The sequence below is a fragment of the Mesoplodon bidens genome, assembly GCF_964165515.1.
Source record: "Mesoplodon bidens genome assembly, chromosome: X".
NCBI lineage: Eukaryota > Metazoa > Chordata > Mammalia > Artiodactyla > Ziphiidae > Mesoplodon > Mesoplodon bidens.
In genome coordinates this window covers 104,530,553-104,557,239 of record NC_138163.1, presented here as the reverse complement: position 1 = coordinate 104,557,239, position 26,687 = coordinate 104,530,553, and the positions used below count along the sequence as shown (strand labels likewise).

The window sequence follows — 26,687 nt, the reverse complement described above, 5'->3', positions numbered from 1 at the left end:
TGTAATTATATATTATTATTTTTCTCCCTACTTTGTTCCAATAATGATTTAAGGCTGCTTCCAAAGATACACAAAACCCAGCAAAGATAAATAGAGTGGGACGTGAATTATAATGTCATGCCCACTCACAACCTCTGTGCCCCGTTCCACATATAGAACTGAATTCATAACGCCTTTCAAAAATGAGGTAATTGGGACTTCCATGGTGGGGCAGTGGTTAAGAATTCGCCTGCCAACGCAGGGGACACGGGTTCGAGCCCTGGTCCGGGAAGATCCCACATGCCGCAGAGCAAGTAAGCCCATGCGGCACAACTACCAAGCCTGAGCTCTAGAGCCCACATGCCACAACTACTGAGCCCGCGTGCCGCAACTACTGAAGCCCACGCGCCTAGAGCCCATGCTCCGCAACAAGAAGCCACCGTAATGAGAAGCCCACGCACCGCAACAAAGAGCAGCCCCGCTAGCTGCAACTAGAGGAAGCCCGCGTACAGCAACGAAGACCCAACGCAGCCAAAAATAAATACATTTATAAAAAAAGAAAAATGAGGTAATTCTGCTGTTTTGGTGGCAACACTAGGTTCTTTGTAAAGCAAGGGGGTGGTACACAGTAATATAAGGACCAGGGAGGGCACAAGAGATCCCATTTCTAATACTGATTCCCTGGGTGTGTGACCTTGGGCAAGTCACTCACCCTCTGTGGACTTTGGATTCTAAAATCCTCAAATGTCTCTGCCCATCTCTGAGGCCTCCCCGCCACCATCATCACCATCATGCAGGTGGAAGCCAGAACTGCCCATCTAGCATGAGGCCCCCTAGGAATTACTATTAGAGAAATGGGTTCCCAGGAATACCTCTTTCTCTCTCATAAACACACACACACACACACACACACACACACAGAGAAAAATCTTCCCAGACACTGGAACAATGGAACTTGAATGGTCTCTTCCCCTAAGGCAAGAACCCTTTCTAATCTTTAGCTAAAGAGACACTTCTGGGATCAGGGTAGCATGGAGAATGTCCTTCTGAGAGGCAGGGGTCTCTCCCTCCCTCATGTGTGATCTACTTTCCTTCCTCCTCCTACAGTTCAAGATCCTCTTAGAACTCGGCCCCGATCCAGTCTCAACGGCCTTCACTCCCTCCTAACCCCACTTTCCATTTGTTTATCAATTCCAGCACCTAACACCACTCGCCTCAAGGCCGCCAGGAAGACTGATTTTAAAATGCAGGCCCGCCTCAAAAGCACACTCTCAATAGGATTCCATTTACCTCAAGTTTTAAAGTGGGCAAAGCCAATCTAAGGTGTCAAGTCAGCCTAGGGGTGACCTCGGAGGAAGGGGGACAATGGAGAGGGGCATGCCCCTTGGGAGGGGGCACAACAGGGGGTTCGGGGTGGGGGGCCTGGGAATACGCTGCATCTTGATCTGGATGCTGGCTACACGGGTGTGCCCAGCTTGTAAAGATTCATTAAGCTGTACATTTAGGATTTAGATACTTTTCTGTCTGTGTGCTGCACTTCAATAGAATGTTAACAAAATAAAAAATACAATAGATAGGGAATTCCCTGGCGGTCCAGTGCTTAGGACTCCGTGCTTTCACTACCGAGGGCGCGGCTTCGATCCCTGGTCGGGGAACTAATATGATCCAGCAAGCCGTGGGGGCGTGGCCAAAAAGAAAAAAATACAATCAATAAAAAAATACGCAAACCAACTGGGGAAGGAGAAGGCTTATAATTGCATGCGAGCTCTTGGGCAGGAGACCCGGCTGCAGGAGAGTGGGGGACACTCTGGGTGGAGTCGGGGTGGGGAGTCAGGGCAGTGAGGTTTTTCTAGAGACAGCCAGGAAGCACGGTTTAAAATCACGGGAACAGGGCTTCCCTGGTGGCGCAGTGGTTGAGAGTCTGCCTGCCGATGCAAGGGACGTGGGTTCGTGCCCCGGTCCGGGAAGATCCCACATGCCGCGGAGCGGCTGGGCCCGTGAGCCATGGCCCTTGAGCCTGTGTGTCCAGAGCCTGTGCCCCGCAATGGGAGAGGCCACAACAGTGAGAGGCCCGTGTACCACAAAAAAAAAAAAAAAAAAAAAAAAAAAATCACGGGAACAGGGGCTTCCCTGGTGGCGCAGTGGTTGAGAATCTGCCTGCCAATGCAGGGGACACAGGTTCGAGCCCTGGTCTGGGAGGATCCCACATGCCGCGGGGCGGCTGGCCCCGTGAGCCACAATTACTGAGCCTGCGCGTCTGGAGCCTGTGCTCCGCAACAAGAGAGGCCGCGATAGTGAGAGGCCCGCGCACCGCGATGAAGAGTGGCCCCCACTTGCCGCAACTAGAGAAAGCCCTCGCACAGAAACGAAGACCCAACACAGCCATAAAAAAAAAAAAAAAAAAAAAATCACGGGAACAGAAGCAAACTTTCTGCTCCATGATAGAAGCGAGTCGTTGAGAGCAATGCACCAGGTGGATGGGCCATGCTCAGCGCCCTGCCCACGGCCCAGGATGCCCGCGCAAGAGCAGCAAGTAGACAGCGTTAGCGGATGGCCAGGCCCCGCCATCCGGCCTTTCCTGCCACCTTCCTCTCCTCCGCAGGAACTTCCTTCCACTGCAGCCAAACCACACTTTTCACTCTCCCCTCCGGGAACCCCTTTCTCCCTTCTCTCCTCTAACCCTGCTTCTTCTCCCTGGTTCCCACACACCACCTGGTCACGACACCCAGTAATGCCCAGAATGCAGTCCAGGGACCTGGGAGTCACCTCTGAGCTCTCTGACCACCCCACCCCTCCAACCTGACCCATCACCAAATCCTGTTTTCTGTCCTCCTGGCAGCTCTAGGAGTCATCCATTCCCTCTGCATCCAGCGCCTGCCTAGCGCAATCTCTTGCCTAAGACCTGGCAATGACCTCCTAACTGGCCCCCTTGTCCGCCCCTGCCCCTCTGCCGTCCACTTCCAGCACAGCAGCCAACAGCAACGACCATACCTGCAAATCTCGACTGCTACTGGGTACCAGGTGCCCTTCCAGACACTCGGCACATCCTGGTGAGCAAAACGGATGCCTGTCCTTGAGGTGCTTGTATTCCAGCAGGAGAGAGATGGATGATAAACAATAAAGGTAACGGGTCTTAAAATTGCCTCGGACAGTAGACCGTGATACACACCAAGGAAAGAAAAGTGGGAGCAGGTAAGGGCCAGCAGGAGGGCAGGGGGGTAGGGAGAAGGTTTCAGGATTCGGGGGTGGTCAGGGGAACCCTCTTTGAGAAGGTGAGAGGTGAGCAAAGACTCGAAGGAGGTGAGGGAGCCAAGAGGATTTCTGGAGGAAGAGAGTTGCAGGCAGAGGCATAGCCAGTGCAAAGGACCTGTGGTGGGAGGGTGCCTGCGGTGTGTAAGGAACAAGCAGGATTCCAGTGTGGCCAGAGTGTAAAGCAGGAGGGTGGATCAGAGAGGTAATAGGGGGCACAGCACCCTGGAGCCAGAGCAATGGTACCCCTACAGCTTTCACTACTGAGATGAAGGTGAAAACCCTCAGCCAGCTCACCAGGCCCTACCCTTCAGACGTTTGTTCTCGGCTTCTGTTTCCAGCCCCTTCCCACATCCGGGCCATCCCAGGAGACTGCCCGGATCCATCTTCCCTCCACCCCACTTTCCTAGTCATTTGGAGCTCTATCTAAACAGCATTGCCTCTAAGACACATTCCCCCGAGCCAGGGTAGTCCCCCAGCTTCACCACCCTCTCAAACCACCTGGTCCTTAGCCTTACACCACAGGCCTCACCAGTTCGCAGCAATCTATCTTTAAGTCTATAATTAGTTCATTTGGTTCATCGCATCTCTGACCGGTGTTTACTCTATGCGGAGCACTGTCCTGGGCGCCAGGGCACCGTGGAGAACAAGATTGACAGGGTCCCTGTGCTAAGGGAGACGGACCACAAACACAAAGCAAATAGAGAAGATAACTTCGGGTGATGGTATGAGCTGCAAAGAAGATGAAACAGGGCAGCGTGGCTGCGAGGGGCGGGGATGGCCAGGGAGGCCTCATCCCGGGCATGGCTTCTGAGCTGAGAGGGGACCAGCTGTCTGGGGATAAGGGAAAAAGAGCTCCAGGCAGCTGGAGGGTAAGTGCGCAGGTCCTGAAGTACAACTGCCCCTGAACTCTTTGAGCAAGTGAACGACGGCCTGTGTGGCTGGAGGCGAAGGGGCTTGTCTTTCTAGCTAGAAAGGCGGTCCCACAAGACCCAGGACCCCTGTGTTTCCTCTGTGGCTGCACCCACTGTGCCTGCCCACAGCTGCCACTCACCACATTGGTTGGATGAAGGAGTAGATATTTCATTTCTGCGCCTCCTTCAATCCCACTTTATCCCCGAACTCTCCCCAGTCATCTCCAGACCTCCAAGAACACTTCCTCCCCTAAGCCAAAACCTCAGAACCTTTGCTTGAGATCCTTGGATGGTCAGCTTGGGGCCGGGCAACCCCTTGAAATGGTGCAAAAATGGTGGCCTTGGTGCCCGTGTCCATTTTTCTGGGGGCGCATGCATCAAAGTCCGGAAGGTCTGAGACCTGACCTTTCAAAACGTTTATGAAACAGCGACCCGAATCCCTGGCTTTGCAGATGTGGGAACTGGGGTGTAGAGGACGGACCATGTATCCCGGGCTCCCCATCAGGCCGCCAGCTGCTAGGCCACGAGACCCACCTGATCTGGCTGCAGGAAGCCGGTGTGGGTGCTCTCTCTTTGGCACTTGCAGCCTCACAGACACATGTGAGGTGCCTTGCCGCCGGCCCCTTCTGTTTGGTTGTCCTCGCTTTAACCTGTAACGCGCACCAAGTCCCTTGTGGCTGATGTCCTTCCTCCTGGGATTATGCATTCCTTGGGGGCAGGATGGGCTTCTTGGATTTTTTAAAATGTTACTTGACCTTACTCTTTACTTCTGCGTCTACACACTTCCAACTGAGGGACCCCACGAGCACCGGCTGCCCAGTCAGCTCCTTCCTCCCACGCCTGAAGGACCACAGAAGCCACCACGTGGGGCCTTCACTGGCTTGTGGTCAGGCCTGTGGCTGGATATTCTTAGCAGCCTTCGGCCGGTCATCCCGAGAATCTCAACTCCCCTGCCACCAGGGCTTAGATCGCTCACCACCAGGGCCAAGATGTTCTCTGTTTCCAAGCAGACAACTCAGAGTCCAGAGTGAAGCGAAGCATGCTTGTTTCAAAGGCCCACAGCCCAGCGTCACACTCAGCCAGTGGCTGCGCACTGCAGCCTGGGCCTGACGAGCAGTCAGACTGTTGGGAGAACGCGTTCTGACTTAGCAGGAACTGCGCAGCGCAGCAGGGGCTCTTGGCCACAGCAGGGCAGTTAGTGTGGCTGACCTCTTTCCTGGGCCCTGGGGCAACTCGGAGGCCAGGGAGTCTCAGATACTGGCTGACCTTCCTTTCTACAGGTTGAAGGCATCCACTATGGGTCAAGAGGGAATTCTTACCATTATTATTTTTTTAATTTTAATTTTATATTGGAGTATAGTTGACTTACAATGTTGTGTTAGTTTCAGGGGTACAGCAAAGTGATTCAGTTATGCATATACATATATCTGTTCTTTTTCAGATTCTTTTTCCATATAGGTTATTACAGAGTATTGAGTAGAGTTCCCTGTGTTATACAGTAGCCCCTTGTTGGGTATCTACTTTATATACAGTAGTGTGTATATGTTAATCCCCAACTCCTAATTTATCCCTCTCTCCATCCTTCCCCCCCGGTAACCAGAAGTTTGTTTTTGAAGTCTGTGAGTCTGTTTCTGTTTTGTAAATAAGTTCAGTTGTATCATTTTTTTTAGATTCCACATATAAGTGATCTCCTATGATATTTGTCTTTCTCTTTCTGACTTCACTTAGTATGATAATCTCTAGGTCCATCCATGTAAGCAACAACTTTCAAAAAAAAAGGGGGCTTCCCTGGTGGCGCGGTGGTTGAGAGTCCGCCTGCCGATGCAGGGGACACGGGTTCGTGCCCCGGTCCGGGAAGATCCCACATGCTGCAGAGCGGCTGGACCCGTGAGCCATGGCCGCTGAGCCCGCGCGTCCGGAGCCTGTGCTCCACAGCGGGAGAGGCCACAACAGTGAGAGGCCCGTGTACTGCAAAAAAAAATAAAATAAAATAAGCAGGGGGGGTGGTCCTGGGGATCAGAAATCCCCGTTGTGGCTCTTTCCTGAAATCCCTGGGTGAATTCCCCTTCTGGATGAACCTGTTTCTCCCACCCTGGAGGGTACCTCACACCTGGCCTGCCACCAAGCTGTGTGTACAGTGGCACGGGTGGGGACACGGGTGGGGACGCGGGTGGGTGGTCACTGTGGGCGGGAGGGCAGTGTAGTCAGTAGGGGCGCTATAGTCAGTTAATCGCATTTTGCGGGTGAAGGTTTCTGCACATTCACCGTCCTGTCCATTCACAATGGTGTTCAGAGGCAGAACTGGTCGGGCTGCCCCGCAGAGCTGCGGCTCTGGCAGTGGGTGTTGGCTTTGTCAGCCTTTTCTGCTGGGCTGTTACCAACACCGCATCCCTGAGCTGTGCTGTGTGCCCATCAGAACTGCAAATAATATGGCACTTGACCTCTCCCAACTCCGCACCTTTTCTTCTTGTTTTCTTCCACACTTTCTAATTTCTCTTGGGGTGGCTGGACCTACAGCTGTGTCTTACTTTCCTGCATTTATCTGGCTCCGGAAGTGTGTGTGTGTGTGTGTGTGTGTGTGTGTGTGTGTGTGTGTGTGTGTGTAAGGGGGTTCTGGGGGGAGCAGAAATGTTTCTTCTCTCCCAGCATCACCGTTCCACCAATCCACAGCCGATAAAATTCAGGTTCAATGTCAAAACCCCACGTCTTTGAGGATGCCACGTGGTGAGGAAAGGCAGCTGTGGAATGGATTTGGGGGAAGGGGCAGGGGCCTGGGAGGGGAGGAATAAGAACCAGAGAAGCTGCAATAGGAGAAACCTTCCAAATCCCCAATATGGGCTCTTGGTGACTTCGGGATATGAGGACTGGGGGGAATCACTGAGCTAGGGGTTAAGGGGACCATGAAGATTCCGAACTCAATTCTATTCTTCAAACTCCTATTAAACACCCCGTATGTATAAGTCAGGTGTTATGGGAACTAGACTGCCCTGAAAAAGACACCCCAGGCACCTGGGGGAAGCGGCAGGCCAGATGGAAGATGGAGGGGTTTGTCTGGGGCCTGGGGCGTGGGGTGATAAAGGCCGGTGAGGCCAGCCTGGCTTGTCCTGTTCTGGGAGGTTGCCCAAACAGTCTCCTCAAAGCCAGGGAGCCAGTGGCACAGGCACGTGAGGTCCTTGCAGCCTGCTGAGCACCTGCAGTGATGTACTAGGGGCAGCTGCCCTGGGAAAGATGCGTGTTTGTTGGAGAGGGTGAATCTGGAGGGTTTAAGGACCTAGAGTTGGAGTTTTTCCTCACTAGCCTCACAATGGGTAGGTAATAAAATAGCAGAAATAACAGTACTAGCAGTTGAATGTTTGAGCATTTACTATAGTCTCCTGCCATAGATTAAAAATGGCCACAAAAAAAAAAGATGGTCACAACTTCTTTGTAGCTCTCCCCACCAAAGGGTGTGTTATGGGATGAATTGTGTCCCCCCAGATCCATATTTTGGAATCCTAAGACCTAGTAGCTCTGAATGTGACTGTATTTGGTGTTAGGGTCTTTAAAGAGGTAATTAAGTTAAAATGTGGTCATTCAAAATGAGTTCACACAGGTGGGCCCTAATCCAGTCTGACTGGGTCCTTATAAGAAGAGGAAATATGGACACAGATACACAGAGAGAAGACCATGTGAGGACACAGGAAGAAGGTAGCCGTCTACAAGCCAAAGGAGAGAGGCTTCAGAAGCCACCAGCCCTGCCCATACCTTGATCTTGGACTTCCAGCCTCTAGATCTGTGAGGCAGTATATTTCGGTGGTTTTAGGCACCTGGTCTGCAGTACTTCTGTTATGGCAGCCCGAGCAGACTAATACAGAGTGGAATCTATGTCCCCTTCCCTAGAAGCTGGGCTGGCCTGGTGACTCGCTCTGACCAACAGAATGTGGCAGAAGTGATACTGTGTGACTTCTGAGATAAAGCCTTAAAAGACCTTGCAGCAACCTGCTTCACTCTCTCAGGCAGTTCTGAAAATGCCACATAAGGAAGCCAGTCTTGTGTATTAGAGGATTTGAGGTGACAGGTTGGAGAGCCACTGTTCACCCCAGCTGAGAACTGGCACCAACTGCCATACTGTGCATGAGGCCATCTTAGGCCTCCCCTGAGATGAGTGAGCTGCATGAACGAGCCTGGCCAACCCACCCAATGGTGAGGAAGAAGAAATTGTTGTTGTGTTAAGCCACTGCATTTTAGAGCAGTTTGTTACACAGCAATAACAAACTAATACATCTCATTGAAACATACTATAGAAAGGGTTCCATCCCAGAGTTTTAGAAGAAAGTTATGTTTTCGTGACTATTGGGCAAAGCCCTCCATTAAGTGAGAAAAATCTTTATCTAGAACTCTTTCTTCCCTCAGCTACCTCTGGCTTGACCCCCGCACTGTGTCTGTGCCTGCTGTTTCCAATTCTGAGGCACAGCATGGGGTACCTCTCAGGAGGGAAAGGGGGCAGGGAGCGCTTTCCCTGAATCACCAAGAGAGAGGAAGACCTCCATTTCTTTATCTGCCAACAAGGAGCGGCTGCCTATGCCAGTCAAATCCCCGGATGTCGTTTAACCAAACACCTTCTGGATACACAGCAGTAGAATCACTATGGAAATAGCCACCATTTATTAAGCACCTACTAAGTATTAGGTGCATATTTAATGCATTCTCTTATTTAATTCTCCTAGAAGTATGGGCAAAACAAGTCACTAGTCACAATGATTACCCTCTTGTTGATGAGGAAACTGAGACTCAGAGAGGTTAAGTACCTTTCCTAAGGTCACAAAGCTAGAGGGCCTGGACTTGCAAAGTGACGGTCTTTCTTCTCCCCCAAGGTTTGATGCTTAAGGAGAATGGGGATCCCCCCTCCCCCGCAGTGAATAGAAATAGGAGGAGCTGGTCTATAAGGAGGAGCCTGGCCAGGTTCGCAAGGGAGAACCAGGGTGGAGCCACCTGGAAAAGCCTCAGGGAGCAGGTGACGCAGTCCGAAGTGGGGAGGAGCTGGGAGGCCTTGGGGAGGTGGAGGTGGGGGGCGTGGGGAGCTCTTCATTGTCCTTACCTGGGGGCAGGAAGGGGCGGATGGAACCCACCCCTGTAGCAGGCCGCCCCTCCACCACCTCCCTCCGGGCTCCCAGCTGGTTTCTCCTTCAGGATGACTCCGCCCTCCCCGGGCAACTCCCCAGGCTCTCCTCCCTCCTTCCCTCATTCCTGCTTATGCAAATCCCTAACCACTGAGGACCAGCTTGATTAGGGGATGACTGTGTGCCCGGGGCCCCTGCCAAGTGCTTATCTGCATCCCCTCATTTCATCCTCATGACTGACGCTTCAAGGCGGGCACCTCGTTATCCCCACTTTACAGATGGGGAAACTGAGGCACGGAGCTGTGAGAGGATGAGCAGCCTGCATTATGGCCTAGCCTAGTTAGTCCTCTCCTGGCCTCCCCAGCCCTCTGAGAGCTGCCCGGCCATGGATTCCTGAGGTGCTTACACACGGGTATCATTCACTTGGGCACGTGGTGCCTGTTCATCAATGTGCTCTCCTTGACCCGCATCACGAGGCCTGTGGACCATTTCTCGCCCTCAGCATGGTGTTGGGCATGTAGGAGTGCAATAATGTGAGCTCTGGGGGCTAAAGTGTTGCACTGCGTGCGGCTCTAAGCCTTACCCCGCCCTGCTCTGAACAACACGGTCGCCCAACGTAAGGTGAGGCTAGTGGCGGTGATGAAGAAGGTGAGGGAGCCCCAGGAGGAAAAGCAGGAGGACCAGAGGAAGCAGCATCCTCAGACTGCCAAACACAGGTCCCGCCGTCTTTTTCCAGAATAAGAGTGTGAGCAAGAGGGGTCCATAGGAGAGCACCTCAGGGAGGGCACTGGGCCACCTTCCCAAAGGACAGCGCTCATTGGAGCAGACGCATAAGGGCTCCTCCCTCTTCTGTCCTGCCTTCCCTGTTGGGCAAATCCTACCCACTCTGGCACCAACTGGAACCCAGCCTCCCTCTTAACGCTGCCTTATCCGGAGGCACCCTTGAATGCAGCTCTGGAAGGCAAGCCATCCCCCATCTTCCCCTGGCAGCCCAGGAGCTGGCCCAATGGTCTCCCTTTGACCTCTCCTCAGCCCCCGACTCTCTCCCGACCTGGGGCGAAGAAAGCAAGGGCAGAGATGGGACCCACTCTCTGACTGCTTTCTATTCAGCTGCCACTCAGTTCCCCATCCCAACACGTGTGGGCCTCCCAAGGGACCCACACCAGGGCATCTGTCCTGGAGACATTGTGTCCTCAGCCAGGTGTTCCCATTTGGAGCCCAAGAAGGTTCCAGTTGAGCCCAGGCACTTGGTTGGAGCTGATACGGGGTCTCAGGGGACCACGGGAGACCTCGTGCATCCAACAACCCCCATCGGGGAATCAGAAAGTACCTCACTGCTGCCCTGTACTAACTATCCCAATGACTAGAAACTGAGAATGAGGGAGTTCCCTGGTGGTCTAGTGGTTAGGACTCGGCGTTTTCACTGCCGAGGCCCAGGTTCAATCCTTGGTCAGGAAACTAAGATCCCGCAAAAAAAAAAAAAAAAGAAAGAAATTGAGAGACTGTCCCTTCACCCCATCCTTACAGCCCAGTAGACATGAACAAAAGCAACTGGAAACCTGGCACCTGGCACTGACTTTGCCCTGGGAGCTCCTGGGCCTCAAACTAGCAGAAGAGGAATTCACATTTGTCCAGCACTTCAAAGATATCTCACTTAATCCTCATCACAACGCCATCAGATACCGTGGCAGATTTAAACAGGTCCGTGGGTCATTTGACACTCTTCGCATCAAGAGGTGGGGCGATGCTCCCACTCCTAGAAATCTGGGTGGGCTCATGACTGCTCTGAATGCAACAGAAGTGATGCTGTGAGACTTCTAAGGCCAAGTCAGAAAAGGCCATGCAGCTTCCTCCTGGCTTTCTGGGACAAGTCAAAAAGAAGTCATGGCCATGCCGGGGAGTCACAGGTAGATGCCCCAGTTTACAGCCCAGCTGAGCTCCCAGACCATGGCCAGCAACAACTGGTAGCCGCGTGGGCGTGCCATCTTGGACATCCCTCAGATGGCTGCAGCCCCTGTTGATATCTGACTGTAACCCCCAAAGAGAACCACCCGGCTGAGCCCTTCCAAGAACTCCTGACCCACAGAATTGTGACCAAAATAAAACAGTTGTTTTAAGGGGCAAAGTAATTTGTTGATAAATTACCAATAAATCTGGGGTAATTTTTGTACCAAAACCAGATCCATAGTGAGGTTCCCACTTCACAGAAGAGGAAACTGAGGCTCAGAGGGGTTGAGTACCTTGTCCATGGTCACACGCGTGGTAAGTGGAAGAGTTAAGACTCAAACTCTGCCCCTCTAAATCCGAACCGTCTATCACAGCCCCTCCTCACATGCCCCCTGACATTTTCTCACTTCCTAGAAGGGAACATTCTTTTCAGAATCAATTAGTTTCCAAACCTGGCTGTGCATCAGCGTCAACTGTAGTGAGAGGTGAAGATAGAGATTTCCAGGTCCCACCCCAGGTCTAAGGAGTAAGGCCAGGACACTGCATTCTACGCTGACACCCCAGGTGATACTGAGACCATTGGTGAGTAAACCAACCAGCAGGCCCCGCTGCTCAGCCAGGTTATCATAGACAATTAGAGGGGACCAGCAAGCTTTTCTTCAAAATATACCCAGTGTTGGGACATCACTCACCACATGTGCTCATCTGAGTCAACCGAGACTTTCTTGATCTTACCATCTGAGAAGTCTTCTCCGGCCCCACACAACTAAGAGACAGAACCTAACGGTCATGTATCTGATCAATAAGCACATCGTAGGCAACTGGTGTGTGAGAACGCCTTGCTAGACAACGTGGTCCCTCCAAGAACTTACAACTGAGCTGAGGAGATAAGGTGTAACCGAACAAACAAAGGATAAGTTTTGTGGCTGTGACGATAAGCACAAAGGCACCTGGTAGATTTCGACTTAAAGGTAGTCTGGGAGGGCTCTATGGAGGAGGTGTGCCTGGAGCTGGGCATCAAGGTGAGCAAGGAGATCACTCCAGGTGGGGGATCCAGGAGCTGAGTCTCCCTCAGGGAGCAGAGTGGGCAAGAGGGTGTGGGTGGGCAGTGGGAAGCCTGGGGCTGCTGGGCAGGTGTGCTTGTGTCATATGGAAACCACTGTAGAGCAGGACCCGATTGGTGGTGGTCGGGGGGGAGTGGGAGTGGGAATTTGAGGCTCGATCCAGATTTTTATTTTCTCAGTTTCCAAAAGCTACTGTCATTAAAGATCAAGGACCACATTTCAGCTTTTCCTGAAAAGTAAAAGAAAACCATGTGCTTTTATTTCCCAGGGCATAAGCTAATATTTTCCCCAGGATGGTTTTTCAGGAGACACTTGGGAGAATTTTCAAGGAAGAAAAATCCTTTGTTTCTGCCCTTTAGGAGCTTGAAATCTCATAGGGTCCACCAGAATGCCTAAAAGGAAAGAGAAAATTCCAAGTGCTGGCAAGGAGAATTCTCCTATTCAGTTCTGGGAATATAAATTGGCATGACCACTTTGGTTTTTGGTTTTGTTTTTTGGCTCACGGGCCCAGCTGCTCTGCAGCATGTGGGATCCTCCCGGACCAGGGCACAAACCCACGTCCCCTGCATCGGCAGGCGGACCCTCAACCATTGCGCCACCAGGGAAGCCCTAATGCTGTGTTCTATTTTGATGTCTTAACCAGCAGAAACGTGTCCATCTATTCACTAGAAGGCATGTACATAAGTGTTCATAGTGGCACTATTAGGAATAGCCCCAAAGCAAAACTGCCCAAGTACCCATCAACAGGAGAATAGCAGAGAAATAAAATGTGGTGTGTTCATACCATGGAATAGTACACAGCAAAGAGAATAAGTGAACCATCCAGCACACACTATGGATGGATCTTATAAGCAAGAGGAGCCAGACACACAAAAATTTCATAGTGTAGATTCCGTTTCTATAAAGTACCAAATCAGGCAACGCTAAATCATGCTATTAGAAGTTAGGTTAGCAGTTATCTCTGGGGCCATAGTACTTGGAAGGGGGCACGAGATGATTTCTGGGGTGCTGGTGATGTTTCCTGATCTGGGTACTGGATATATGGGTGTGTTCATCAAGCCCGATGCTAATGATCTGTGTGCTTTTCTGTACAGCTATTTTGCGTCAATAAAAACGAAATCATCACCATTGTCATCATCATCATCTAATGGGGAATGAAGGCAGAAGGCACAGAAGGGCCTCTGTGATAGAGTCGCGAAGAGATTTACATGGAGAGTGACAAAGAAACAAAGCTGAGGGACGTTCCGACATGGATAAGTTCAAGATGGACCCAGTTAAGTCAAGCAAAGTTGTCAGTGAAATCAGAGAGCAAGTTGCAGTTGCAGGAGTGCCTGACACACTCCATAGTGGCGGCTGGTCTAAGAGGCGATTACATCCAGCTGGTCCCCTCTCCAGACCTAGGCTAGGATTAGTTACAGAAGATGGATCACCTCACACACCTTTGGAGACAGGAGGCAGAATTCCCCCAAATAAGAGATGGTCTGAATCCTCATGGGGCCCCACCATTAAACATCTGCCCCTAGGGGCTTCCCTGGTGGCGCAGTGGTTGAGAGTCCGCCTGCCCATGCAGGGGACACGGGTTCGTGCCCCGGTCCAGGAAGATCCCACATGCCGCGGAGCGGCTGGGCCCGTGAGCCATGGCCGCTGAGCCTGCGCGTCCGGAGCCTGTGCTCCGCAACGGGAGAGGCCACAACAGTGAGAGGCCCGTGTACCGCAAAAAAAAAAAAAAAAAAAAAAAAAAATCTGCCCCAACACTCCATTCTCTCTGCTTACAAGATGTAAATCTTGACGCTGCCACCTTGAATTTTTATACAGTGGATTCCTTTGATTGGAATCACTTTGGGCAAAGGTGATTATACTCCATTAGCTGTCGGAATCAATTGAACAGCGAGCTTTCCTTCCTAAAGGAAAGGGCCAGTTTCCAGTACTTGGCTTACTGCAGAGCCCTGGAGGAATTCATTGAAGGGAGGCCCGATTTTAAACAGCATCACTTTTTGAAGAGACATTAGGCATCCCTCCCACATTATTCAAGGATGGCATGAGAAAGGCAGGGCAGGACTGGGGGGAAAGGAGCTGTAAGAAAGAGCTGGAATCTTCGACCTATTCCCTTAAACAATCAATGCATGAAGGCCTGTCCTAGACAGCCAGTGAGACTAGCTAGAATGTCTACTTGGTAGTAGAGTGAGGTCCAGTGGTGACACTTCCTGGGTCTTACTCCAGATTTGTGTCACTCCAAGACATGCTCAGAGGCCAGCAAGGACACTTGCTAGGTCTCGGGTCTCCTGTGGTTTTTCCCACCTACACCCCCATCCTTACGTAGGAAACCCAGGCAAGAAGAAAGGTCTCCATCATGGTGTTCTTTCTCTGCATTGGGATGGCCTGTGATCCATCTTCCCAGGTTTCCTGAGGTTGGCGGCATGATTCAGAAGCGTCTGGACCCATAATAAACCACCTCAGGGATGTGAATGTGTAATTATTGCATGGACTTAGTGTAATCTAAAACAGAGGATTCCAGCAAAGGCGGTCATATCATTTCATATACGTATTTGTATATATAAATGTCTTAGCTAGAGATACATAGTTTTGGTTTGAACCATCTGTTTCAGATTGCATTACTGTTCCCAAATCTTCATCCCACCTTATATCCATGCCCTTTGCCACATGGCTTTACAGTTCATCCCTCTAGAGGTGGAGTGGCCCCCCCCCACCCCATTGATGTCAGGCCACGAATGTCCTTCGGAGCAGGACTGGATCCAACCCACACTTACAGTCAAGCCCAGTCGGGCACAGTCTAGATCAGCTAACCACAGGGGATCCATAGACACGGATGTGAGAACTAAATGCTTACTGATGTCAACTGCTAAGTCTGGGGGTAGTAGCTCGTTATACAGCATAATTGCAGCAAGCGTGGACTGATATACCACTGAGCACTTTATTCCATCAATGCACAATCTGCCATCTAAAAGAACATCTCATCTCTCTCCCCTTACCCCCTGTTTTTTTTGACCGTGCTGTGCAGCATGTGCATTTTAGTTCCCAGAGCAGGGATTGAACCCACACCCCCTGCATTGGAAGCGTGGAGTCTTAACCACTGGACCGCCAGGGAAGTCCTTCCCCATACCCTTCTTAATTCTTCATAGATTTATCATAACCTGAAATGTTTATATATATATATAAACATTTATATATATATATATGGCTCGTGCACTTATTGTTTCTCAAGTAAAACAAAGTTTTATTATGGCCAAGATACTGTTTTGTTCCCTGCTATAAACGCCCAAAGCCCTAGTAGGTGCGTGGTAGGTGTTAAATAATTATGTGCGGAATGGATGGATAGTCCTTTTTGCCTTCAATTAATATGCCTCTTGTCTAATTTGTGTTCCTCTGTGAAGCTCAATGACTTGGTGATAGGCAAAGTTGAGGAAGAAGAAAACATTTTGTGCAGAAAAAAAATCTGTGAGCAGGAGACCACCGGATACTGTTCCTGATGAGGGGTGAGGGATTTTTTTTCCTCGAGGAGCCGCTCCCTGTGGTTAGGGCCCTCAGAAACCACAGCAGGCCTCCAGAACTGTGACAAGTCAGCAGGTGGCTTGGCCAGTGCCATCCAATGGAACCACGACACTGCTAAATTTCTGTGGCCCATCTCAGGGGCTGTCCTCAGCCTTAGGAGGTTTCTGTGTGTCAGTTCACTGGGGGAAACTTCAAAGGGACTGATGTGGCTTCCAAGAGCCATCAGGACATTTGACTCCCTGGCACTGGGCCAGCATCACACGTTAATTAAATTATATGGCAGAAACACCACAATGTCAAGGTCAGACATTACAGCCGTCAAAGACTAACATTAGGTGCAGTATTTTATAGCACAGAGCAAAGTATACCTTTAAACAAATTTCCTTATCTTTCCCCGGTCGTCTCTTGCCTCTGGCTCTTTCGACGCTGCCCATGTGAAGAGCATCCCGGACAACTTTGTCTGAGGGTCCTTAAGACCCTCTCTGGCTTGTTAGATGCGGGGGTCGGGGATGTGGTTCCTGGGATCGTACCCACTTGCCCCGTCTGACCCTCAACTTGGGCCTGAAACGGGCCTTTGTGAGCCTGGAACACCCTGAGGGAGAAGGATGTATTCTTCCTGGCTTTGTCCCGAAAGTAAACGCTAGTTCTTTCTTCGAAGATGGTTCTATCAGCAGGGAAGCAACTAGCCAGGCTAGAAAATGGGGAGAAAAAGAAAAAAGGCTTTCCCTCCAAATGTCTTTTTAATAAGCACGGCTAGAAACTCTTCATGAGTGTGGAAACTGTCCAGGGGAAGCCCCCGGCTCCGAGCAGAGCTGAGCCAGGGCAATTCTCTCAGGCTGGGAAGGATTATGAAGCCACATTCTGGGTTTCCTCCGGCCTCTCTCGCGGTTACTGATGAAAACTAGGAGGCCATGAACTCAGGGCCAAATGACTCACGTGCAATCACCGAAGCAAAGCTGATACCAAATGTGTTTGTCTTGTCTCCCCAATACCTGTTAAGCACCTTCTATATGCCAGGCACTATTTTACTTGCTTTATCTCCATCAACTAACTTAATTCTCCCAACATTATGAAATCTGTTGTTTTATCTCCACCACCCCCCCTCCATTTTATAGACAGGCAAAGTGAGACACTGAGAACAATTGCCCAAGGCCACACGGAGAGCAATTGCCTAAGGCCACGCAGCTGGTCAAGTGGCGGAGCCAGGTTTGGAAGGAACCAAGGCAGCCTGGCTGCGCCCTACCAACTACTGTGTTGCCTTGGCTATCTAATCCCACAAACCTCCCACGAGCCAAGAGCAATGATAAGGTGCTGGGGGCTATGGGGGGAGCACCCTGTACAAGCAATGTATCCATGAGGGCCTAAGTAACATCTGAAGATAAAGTTAAATTAATTCAGATCTTTGAAGGGGTTTTGAATTCTTTCCAAGGGTAGGAGTGTTGAATAAACATAGTGCTTTCAAAAACCTGCCTTCCTATATGGGTGTTCATTGTACTTGTTCTTTACATTTTTCTGTGGGTTTGGGATTTTTTTTCAAAATAAAATTTAAATGTTTTAAAAAGAATTAGCTTTGGGCTTCCCTGGGGGCACAGTGGTTAAGAATCTGCTTGCCAATGCAGGGAACATGGGTTCGAGCCCTGGTCCGGGAAGATCCCACATGCCGCGGAGCAACTAAGCCCGTGCGCCACAACTACTGAGCCTGCGTTCTAGAGCCCGCGAGCCACTACTGAGCCCTTGTGCCACAACTACCGAAACCCACGCGCCTAGAGCCCGCGCTCCGCAACAAGAGAAGCCACCGCAATGAGAAGCCCGTGCACAGCAACGAAGAGCAGCCCCCGCTCGCCGCAAGTAGAGAAAGCCCACGCACAGCAACGAAGACCGAATGCAGCCATAAATAAATAAATAAAATAAATAAATAAAAAATAAATAAGTAAAAATAATTAGCTTTAATAGACTATCTTGGGGGACTTCCCTGGTGTCCAGTGGTTAAGACTTCATGCTTCCACTGCAGGGGACACGGGTTCGATTCCTGGTCAGGGAACTAAGATCCTGCATGCTGCGGGGCGAGGCCAAAATTTTTCTAAAAAAGAAAATAGACTATGTTGGGGAGGGTAAGCAAGAAACCGGGAGCGGTGATTGCCTATAGAGAGGCAGCCTGGGTGGCTGAAGAACAGTGTGGTGGGACTGCGGAGAGGCGCCCCTTGATATTCTCGGAATTTTGTGCCACAGGCAGGTGTTATCCGTAGCATCTGCCGTGCACGTGACATCGCCTGGGTGGAACCTCAGGAAAGAAAGCGCAGAACTCCCGGTTCCCAAGTCCCTATCCAGCAGGCTGGCTGCTCAGAGTGTGGGGGGATCTTTGGTTATCCAGCTGTAAGTGGAAAGTGGGCAGAAACACTCCATCCACTCTTTGGCTTGAAAAATATAAGCTTGAGGAGGAAAATCAAGGGCAGCTTTCTGCCGGCTTTAGGTGCTGTGAGCACAGGGAGGCTTTCAGCCGCATGGGGCTTAAGTGTCTCGGGGAGACTGTAGGTTCTCTAAGGAGGGGCCCAGAGCCTGGTAGCCTGGGGTCTCCCCCAGCCACCCCCAACAGTCGCAAGCACCGTGCTCAACAGACAGAGGGGGCTCTATGGAGTGCTTGTGGAATGAATGAGCCGTGCTCACCTTCGGACAGGGTCCATCTGGCCCAATACTCTCCCTGTAATATGTATGGGTACCTCTTGGGGCCTGGATGTCACACTTATCGCGCGTTAGCAGTGCTTCCCAGCCTTGACACACATAGAACGTGATGATATTTTTACGACGCACAAGGGTAAACAGCGACCAAGTGTTCACAACGGCCGCACATGGCTGCTCAAGGCCTGAAGCTACCCCCGCCCCTGCCAGACCCACCAGGCCACCCCAAGGGTCTGGCCCACTGGCAACCCCGTCACTCTTGGCAAGCTCTGGGTGGAGGGCTGCAGGGGCCATTCGCTGGCTGTCTGCAGCTAGCCACCTAGACGAGGAGGGCGGGCCGAGGGCACCGCTAAGGGGCAGCAGGCTTTCCTGGGGTTCGGGCTAGGTGCGAGGGTGTGCCCCGGGCTGGGGGGCGACGTGGGCCTGAGTGGTGGGCTGGACGGGGCAGGCTGCCAGCTCCAGCTGGCCCGCGGCCAGGAAGTCTGACTGAACTTGGGCCAGCCCTGTTGGCCCACAGACTCTGTAAGCTGAACTGCTCCAGCGCTCCTGGGCCTTTGTTTTCGCTTCCCCACCGCTCTCCCTTAGTGTTTAGGAATGTGCTTTGAAGGTTCCAGCGTGTTTCGCCTCTGCTTAGAGAAACCAAGAGCAGAGGCTGGGCGGAGGCCAGATGGCTGCAGGGAGGGCACCTGTGATCACACTGCGAGCGCCCCAAGGGGCAGGTGGAATCCAGGGGGTGCAGAGCGGGGGGCGGGGGCACTTAAGCCAGCCCCGTTTCTCTGCTGGAAGACTGTTTCCAGTGCTACACCTTGGATAGTCTCGGGTTTATTTTGTTAAGGGAGGCGGTGTTCCCTTACCAGCTCCCCCAGAGAGCCTCCATTTATCCAGGAGCTTTTGGGGGGTAAGCTACACTCTCGTATTTGTCCAGAGCAAGAGAGAGCGCTGCAAGTAGTGCTCGAGCTAGAAAAGTTGCCTCCTCCATTCGCACGAGACTCACTTTCCCGGCCTGCCTTGGGAGACGCCGGCAGGCCCTCCGACGACAGCGTAGTGAAAGGCCCTGGTCCAGATGGCCTCTCTCGCACCTCCACCCCTGGGAGAGTGGCCTCATGTCCAGGCTGCCCTCCTGTAAACCTCGCTGTGGCCCTTCGAGGGGCCAGCTTCCTTCTTCCCCAGCCCCCTCGCCCACCGTCCTTCATGGCCTGTGTTACCCCCTACTCACCTGCTCGGGCCTTTGAGGGCTCCTAGCACTGTGGTCTCATAGGCCCAGCACAGCGCTTTGCACACAGCAAGCGCTTAACAAATGCTATGTGACAAAAAGACCTGGGCTCTGCAGTGACCAAGATCACCCTGGGTCCCTCTCTAACCAGAAGTCCTCTTCCTCCTCTGATTCCCAGAGCAGGGAGCTCTGGGTTCTGGTCCTACTTTTGCCACTGATGTGTCACCTTGAGCTAGCATTGTCACGCTCTGAACTGATTTCTTCAGCTGGACTAAATGGGGGCTCAGTCAAAGCCCTGGCGGCTATGCTCTGAGATCTGTGCGCACTCCTGTTTTCCCAGCTGTTGCTTTAAGCCCTGGTCTGGCCATTTCCGTCCTGCCAGGGCTCAGGTCTTAGTGGGGTCCCTGGCCTTCCGCTGAGGATGCTTCCTCTGCTTTTCCACGGTCCGTTTAGCTTCACAACATACACACCTGGTCCTTGGGCTCCTGACACGTCTGCTCCTTTCTGCCCCCACAGCCATCTATACAGCTCTGGCTCCCACGTGCGACGGGGCCGTGGCACATGAGCAATAACTCCAATGCCACAAGGGCACCTGAGTCATTTTTCTGCAGCTAGCATTGTCTGTTTGGAGCTACGGAAGACCTCCCTCCTGCCTGGTGGTGACACAGGCCCTGCTTAGTTATGTGTGGGCTCTGGAATTTTTTTTCTTCCTCATTTCCATGTCTCCTTGATTTCAGCACGAGAGTTAAATGTGCACTCAGAGGCTCTGCTGAGGACAAACAGAGAGTGATCCGACGGATCCCTTCCTGTCTCTCTCAGAAGATTCACTTTCTCTGCCCAGGTAATGACCTCCTCCCCCCCACCCCACCCCACCCCACCCCAGCTTCCTCTCAGCCTTTGTATATTTAGTGCACGTTGCCCTGGATAGAGTTTAATTAGGCACCAATGCACCCAGGGGCAAGGACCCAGGACCCCTCTCGGGCTGAGCAAATGGGGCCCAGCCCAGGCGCAGGAGCCTGCAGCCAGCCTCCCCCCTGGCTGGTAAGTGATGGGCTGCCAGCAGGTAGAGGAGGCTGTCCATTCTCAGCTAATGATCGCCTTAGGCGCCAAGTGATGGAATATCCAGGCGGGCTGGCGAGCTGCAGGGTGCGGCCAGGGACAATTGTATGGACCAGTTTAACAGGGCTGGGGGGGGGGAGGAATGGCAGAAGGAAAGCTCCGTGCGTGCGTGTGCTTGCGTGTGTGTGTGTGTGTGTGTGTGTGTGTCCTGGTCTCTTTTCTCTCTCCTCCCCGCTGCCTTTCCCTCGTTCTTGCTCTCGCTTTCGGTTTTCTGTTCTGTTTCTAGCCCACGCGAGTTGAAATTAGAAAGATCTCTGCATTCGCTTATTTGTTTTAATAAAGATAGCATTTTTAAGCAGCATATTTGCAGCAATTGAGTGCTGAACTAAACACCAAGCCAACTAAATGTGTTAGGGGGAAATGAAAAGTCAGTTTACAAGAAACATATAATTAATACGTTCTCTGACTTTCCCTAAGCCTTTGTCTGGCTGAGGACAAGACAGAGGGACCATGATCAACTTTAATAAAATGAAAGATGGTATTGAGGCAAAAGGAGAACAAAAAAGTTTGGAGTAGGAAACAGTCCTCGAGAGGGGATTCTTGGGTTAATAATAAATGTTTTTAAAAAATGAATCTTTTCTTGCCTTATGTTTAGTCAACAGCCATTTTCTCCTTCTAACTACAAAGGCTCCAGAAGGCTCTAGTTTGTACTGTACCTGTTAACAGTCACTGAAGCTGAGACCTGGAGGGGGTAAGGGGAAGGTGGTACAAGACCCGGGCAGGAGATGCATGGGACTTTCCAGAGGTTGATATACCCAGGATAATGGAAATTACTATTGCACAACACCAGAATCTTCACGTGGCCTGACTTCCAATAAACTGTTCCCCTCCTCACCCCTTGGAGAAAGTGAAATGAGACATTAGACTCTCAATAATCTCATATGGTGATGATCAATCAAAACCCAGAGGAGAAGTCCAATTTATAGAAACTGTATCTGCTTCATTGGGCGGCTGAAACCAAGGAGCTGATAAGAACACTGTGCTCACCTTTGATGTGTGAAGTTGCCCCAGAATGACAAATGCCAAAAAAAAAAAAGAAAACAACAACCTAAACACTGCCTGTACACATGGGGGCTTTTCAAAGGGAGAGGGTGCTCGGGAGAGGCCCATGCCACTGCAGATCACTGTAGCGAAGCACATGTACAGGCCACATAAAAACGATTTATTTTTATTATCTTTTGGCTATTTTAAGTTGGCCTTTCCATCTTTCCTGTTTGTATTTATCGCAAATGAAGTTTATTTGCTGAATTAACTTTTAATGGATCCCCTACTTTATTCTTCAAAGTTGGCTTCTAGGACTTGGGCCTTTTTAGTCCGGACCCCTCTCGCCTTTGTGAGCAGCTCTCAGCCCTCACCCCCATTCCAATCCTGGAGGTGAAGGGCTCTGCCTCTGTTAACTCCTTGCCTGCTGGTCTTTTCTCTGTAGCTACTAATCACCTCCTTTTGATCATTGCCAAGTTCTCAGGTTGAAGGAAGGAGAAAGGACCTCTTGACCATTCTGGCTGCCTTTCCACATGAGCCTGAAAATGTCGACAAATTTGAAACATCTGCCGGTCTGCTTTGGTCTGATTGCTAAAATATGCCGACCCCAAGCCCCCTCCCCCCCGCCCCTTTTAATCTGTTTCATATTCACAAATTAAGCATTTAGTCTGGGTAATAAATCAGGGCGGTTTACGAGGCTCACACGAGACAAACAAGCGAGTAGGGCGCAACACAAGCCCCTGGAAGCGGCGTGCGCGGAGCTGCCAGGAGTCGGGAGCTCCACGCGCTCGAACGCGGAGAGCAGCCCTGGCGCGCCCTGACATGCCGCCAGCACCCACACTTTGGCTGGGCCCACACCCTCCAACCTTCCGCGCGAACCCGCGGCGCCCGGCCCGCCCCAGCTCTGGGCAACTCGGCGCCCCCGCCCCGCCAGGGAGGGACCACTGGCAAAGGCGACAGCCTCAGCCGGCACACACCCTGTGGTGGGCCCATTAAGCCTCTCCCAGCCGAGAAGCCGAGAAAGCTGGATGCCCCTCCCCCACCTCTTCCATCCGGCTGGGCTCAGCCTTAAAGATCCCAGGCCCACAGTCGCAAGCAGTACGAAGGATCCCCCTCCACATCCACGAGTGACCTCCACTGAGCCTGGGCTCGAGGCACCGCCACCTTCCCCCCCCCCCAATCTCCCCGCGTTGCCTCCTCCCAGGTTTTGGTCCCAGCAGCCACAAAGCTACTTTCCGATTCAAAAGGGGGGGGGCGGGGGAAGGGCTCTCCTTTAGAGTACATCAAGGCTTAAGAGAGGCATGGGGAGGGGAGCAAAGGCACAAACAGGGCTCAGGGCCCCGCTGCAGAGACCCCCGTCCGGGCTTTAGCGACCACCCAAACTCAGGGGGCTTCAACCTGTGCGTTTCCCGCCCTCCCCTGTGTATCAGGGAGAAGCGGACCTGGACCGGGGGCCTCGGACCAGTCCCAGCCTAGGACCTCGGGAGACCCTGAAGGGGAGAGTGGCTCCAGGTCACCTCGTCCGAGCCTCCGTCGCCGTGCCATGCTCAAGTTCCCTATCGATTGGCGTTCTCAAACACTATCGTGGGACGCGGCGGCAGAGAACGGAGGGCGGGAAATCGGGAAGCCGGAACCTGCAGCCCACCCCGGACCAGGGCGGGGGCGGGGGGGTAGGAATAGGAACAATTCCCCCACCTCGCAACACAGTACACGCATCGCCCTTCCTCTCATCTCCCAGCACACATTCCGACTGCGAAAGCCATTACCGCCGGCGCGCGAGAGACTTTTTAAATATTTACAGCCCGCTCTCCGCACGGTAGCCTGATCCATCTTGTGGGCGCGGAGGCGGGGCGCGGGGCTCAGCTCCGGGGGAGGTGCGGAGCTGGGGCGGGGGGCTCCAGCCGCCTCCCCCCGCGGCCCGCGGGTCCGCCCGCAGCTCCCCACCTTGTCCTCCCCACCAGGTGGGGAGGGGGCCGGAGACTGCGCGTAGCGCGCCCGGGGCCCTGCTAGGGCCTGAGCAGGCGGGGGGCAGCGTCCGGGAGGAGGGAGGGCCGGGAGGCTGATTTAAAGGTTCTCACCGGGAAGCAAGCGAGGCACAGACCTGAGAGCCGCCGCGCGGTGAAATCCGAGGAGCTCTCTTGGCGAGGAGGGGCTGTCAGAGGCCATTTATCTCTCGCCAGAGTGGAGGCTCGGCTCCCACACCGCCCGCGAGTAACAATGGCAGCGATCAGCAGCTCTGCACGCGCTTCAGTGCATGAATGGATTGCGGAAGATGCCTGCGCTCCTCTCGGCTCAGGCGGCTCTCGGAGCGCCCCCTCCCCGCCCGCCACCCCCGCCCCGCCGGCCTCCTCCGGCCGGAGAACGCGCGGTGCGCCTCTGGGTTCGCGAGTCCGGTCACTCTCACCCCGAGCCCCCGCCGCCCTTCCCCCTGTCGCCGTTCCCAGGGCCCTGGCACCTTGCCACCGCGAGTCATTAGGGGCTGAAACTTGACACAAGCCTTCCAGACGCAGACACCCCCGCCAGCCCCCTTCCCCCTTCGCTCCCCTCGCGGCAAGTTTACTTTCAAGGAGTTGGACGGTGTTTCCGCCTCAGAGACCAGCCGCGCACGGGTCCCAGGGGGAGGGGGCGGGCTCGGAAGGGTGTCTTCACCTGCCCCGGGGCCTAGGGTGTTCGCAGGCCCCCGGCTGGCCCCCAGCCCCAGCGTCCAAGGCCCGCGCCCCCTCCTCCTCCCTTTGTGGCGGCTAATCCACCGAGAGTCCCTGCGATCCGCACATGCACACGCACTTCGGGCACCGCCACCCGGACCCACACGTCCGGCCAACTTTCGGGTCAGCGGCATAGCCGTGTACTCAAATTCTCAGAGGCTTACAGTCTCGAGAGTTCGCAGAACGCCACAGACGGCGCGAGGTCGGCCGCAGACGTGGTTCCCTTTAACTCTGCAAAGTAGGTCTCATAAAAGTCCCCCTCCAGTTGCTGCCTAGGGCTGGGAGCAACGAGGAGCGCAGTGAGGGATACTCCGAGCCCTCTTGGGTTTGCTTTCGGGGAGCTAAACCAGAACCTCGGCAAGTTTCAGTCCCGGAGGTCGCCGAGCCCCGGACGCTGCAGCCTGGGGCGGGGGAGGGGCGCCAGGGGGTGCGCACTCGCAGCGATCCGAGGGCAGTGCCAAGTAGCCCGCGAGAAGAGGCCGAGCTGAGCCTGGGTTGAGGGAAGGCGGTCACACACGTGCGCAAAGAGCGAGGCAGCGTAAAAGCTGAGACGCACTCGGAGAGGCAGAGCGCGACCGGCCGACCCAGGAGACTGGCGAGGGCAGGCGAGAAGTTGGCAGCGAAACAAAGCGGGAGGAGAGAGCCAGGGAGGCTCAGCCGCAGACCCGGAAACGCAGGCAGCAGCAGATGCCCGAGCCCCGACGCGGAGGCGTGCGCAGCCAGGCCCTGCCTGGCATCCCCCAATTTGCGCGCCCAGGGACGCCGACGCGGACTCCCGGCAGGGCCTACTGCCAGAGCTGGTCTCTGTTGGGCCTGGGCTGGCCCGGCGAGTCAGCTTGGACCTTCCCAGCAGATGGTGGGGTCCACGGAGTGGACTTAAATGATAGGTACCCCTCTGGTCCCCGCCCCTCCCTGACCCCCGGACAAAGGTATGGGTTTGAGGAGCTCCGCACTTTCTCAAGGCAAGAGTGCAGCCCTCGAGTCTACACCCTGGGGGGGGGGGGCTCTGGCAACTGTTTATCTGACTTGGAGGCGCTGGGAGGCCGTCACCCTCGACCGAGTTGACATTCCAGCTTCCCGATCGCAAGACCCCTATGGCAAAGCCCACGCCCTGACTTTCCAACAATCGGGAATCAAGACTGGACTTCCCGCAAGGAGGAACAGCGTCATGTGAGAAGAGACCCCCAGCCTCAAGTTCTCCGCCGCTCCCTCCCACCCCCAACCCCCACTGGGCCAGCAGCGCCCCCTACTCACTGATCCTCCCCACTTCTCCCCCCGCTGGCTCCGCAACCCAGGGCAGCAAGCCGCGGAGCGCGCCTCTCCTCCTCGAATGAAGCTGAGCGCTTTCCCGCGGCTGTTGGCTTGGCGGCACACTGGCTGTACCCACCCCCACCGCGCGCGCGCGCGCACACACACACACACACACACACACACACACACACACACACACACACACACACACACACACACACACACACACACACACACACACACACACACACACACACACACACACACACACGTCGTTCTCGCCCTTCCTGTCTCCCTGCTGGGCGTCCTCGAAACCTAACTGCACAGCCTGAGTGCAGAGCCCCGGCAGAGTGGGGAGCCCGGGAGACCGAGCGGAGGTGGCCAGGGGAGAGGAGGAGAGGGCCCGTAACAGGGGAGGGGGCGCACGCCTGAGAGAAAAGAAGCCAGCCCGGAGCCACAGCCCGGAGGACAAGGGGAGCATAAAGGGAAAGCCAGCACTAATCCCTCAGCCAGCCTATGTGGGGCCTGACGGTTTACAAAAGCCTTTTCCCTGAATATTATCTCCTTTGCACCGGCCTCACCACCGGGCTGTGAGGGAGCTAGAGCAGATAGCGCTACCCCCATCAGCAGAGGAGAGAGAGGGGCCCAGAGGGGTTAAGAGAGGTCTGCACCAAGGTCTCAGAGCTAAGAGTGGTGGAGGAGGCCCCAGGCCTGGGGTTTCCTGCTCCCAAGTTCACTTTCCTGTTCAATAGCTCTGTGTGTGTGTGTCTGGGTGAATATCTGTGTGGAGGGGAAGGGGGATGGCCGGATGGGAATGAACAGTCCAGTTAGGGAAGTCCAGGAAGGAAGGACACAGCCTCACACCTCTTCCTCTACTCAGGTCTCACCCAACAGCCTCCGTCCGCTCTTTCCATAGCAGCCTGCGAGCTGGCCCCCAACCCACCTGCCCAGGGGTGAGCTGTCGGTGCCTGGCTGTGCCT

The 26,687-nt window shown here is 53.5% G+C and overlaps 1 protein-coding gene across 1 annotated transcript in view; it reads right to left on the bottom strand.

Moving 5' to 3' along the window:
- BCOR (BCL6 corepressor) overlaps positions 1–23,874 on the bottom strand; it is an 86,594-nt gene extending 62,720 nt beyond the window's left edge. Inside the window, exon 1 of the mRNA XM_081221520.1 lies at positions 23,853–23,874. The gene's annotated coding sequence lies outside the window, so the exon portion shown is untranslated. The remainder of the gene's footprint in view (positions 1–23,852) is intronic.
- Positions 23,875–26,687: the final 2,813 nt, after the last annotated feature.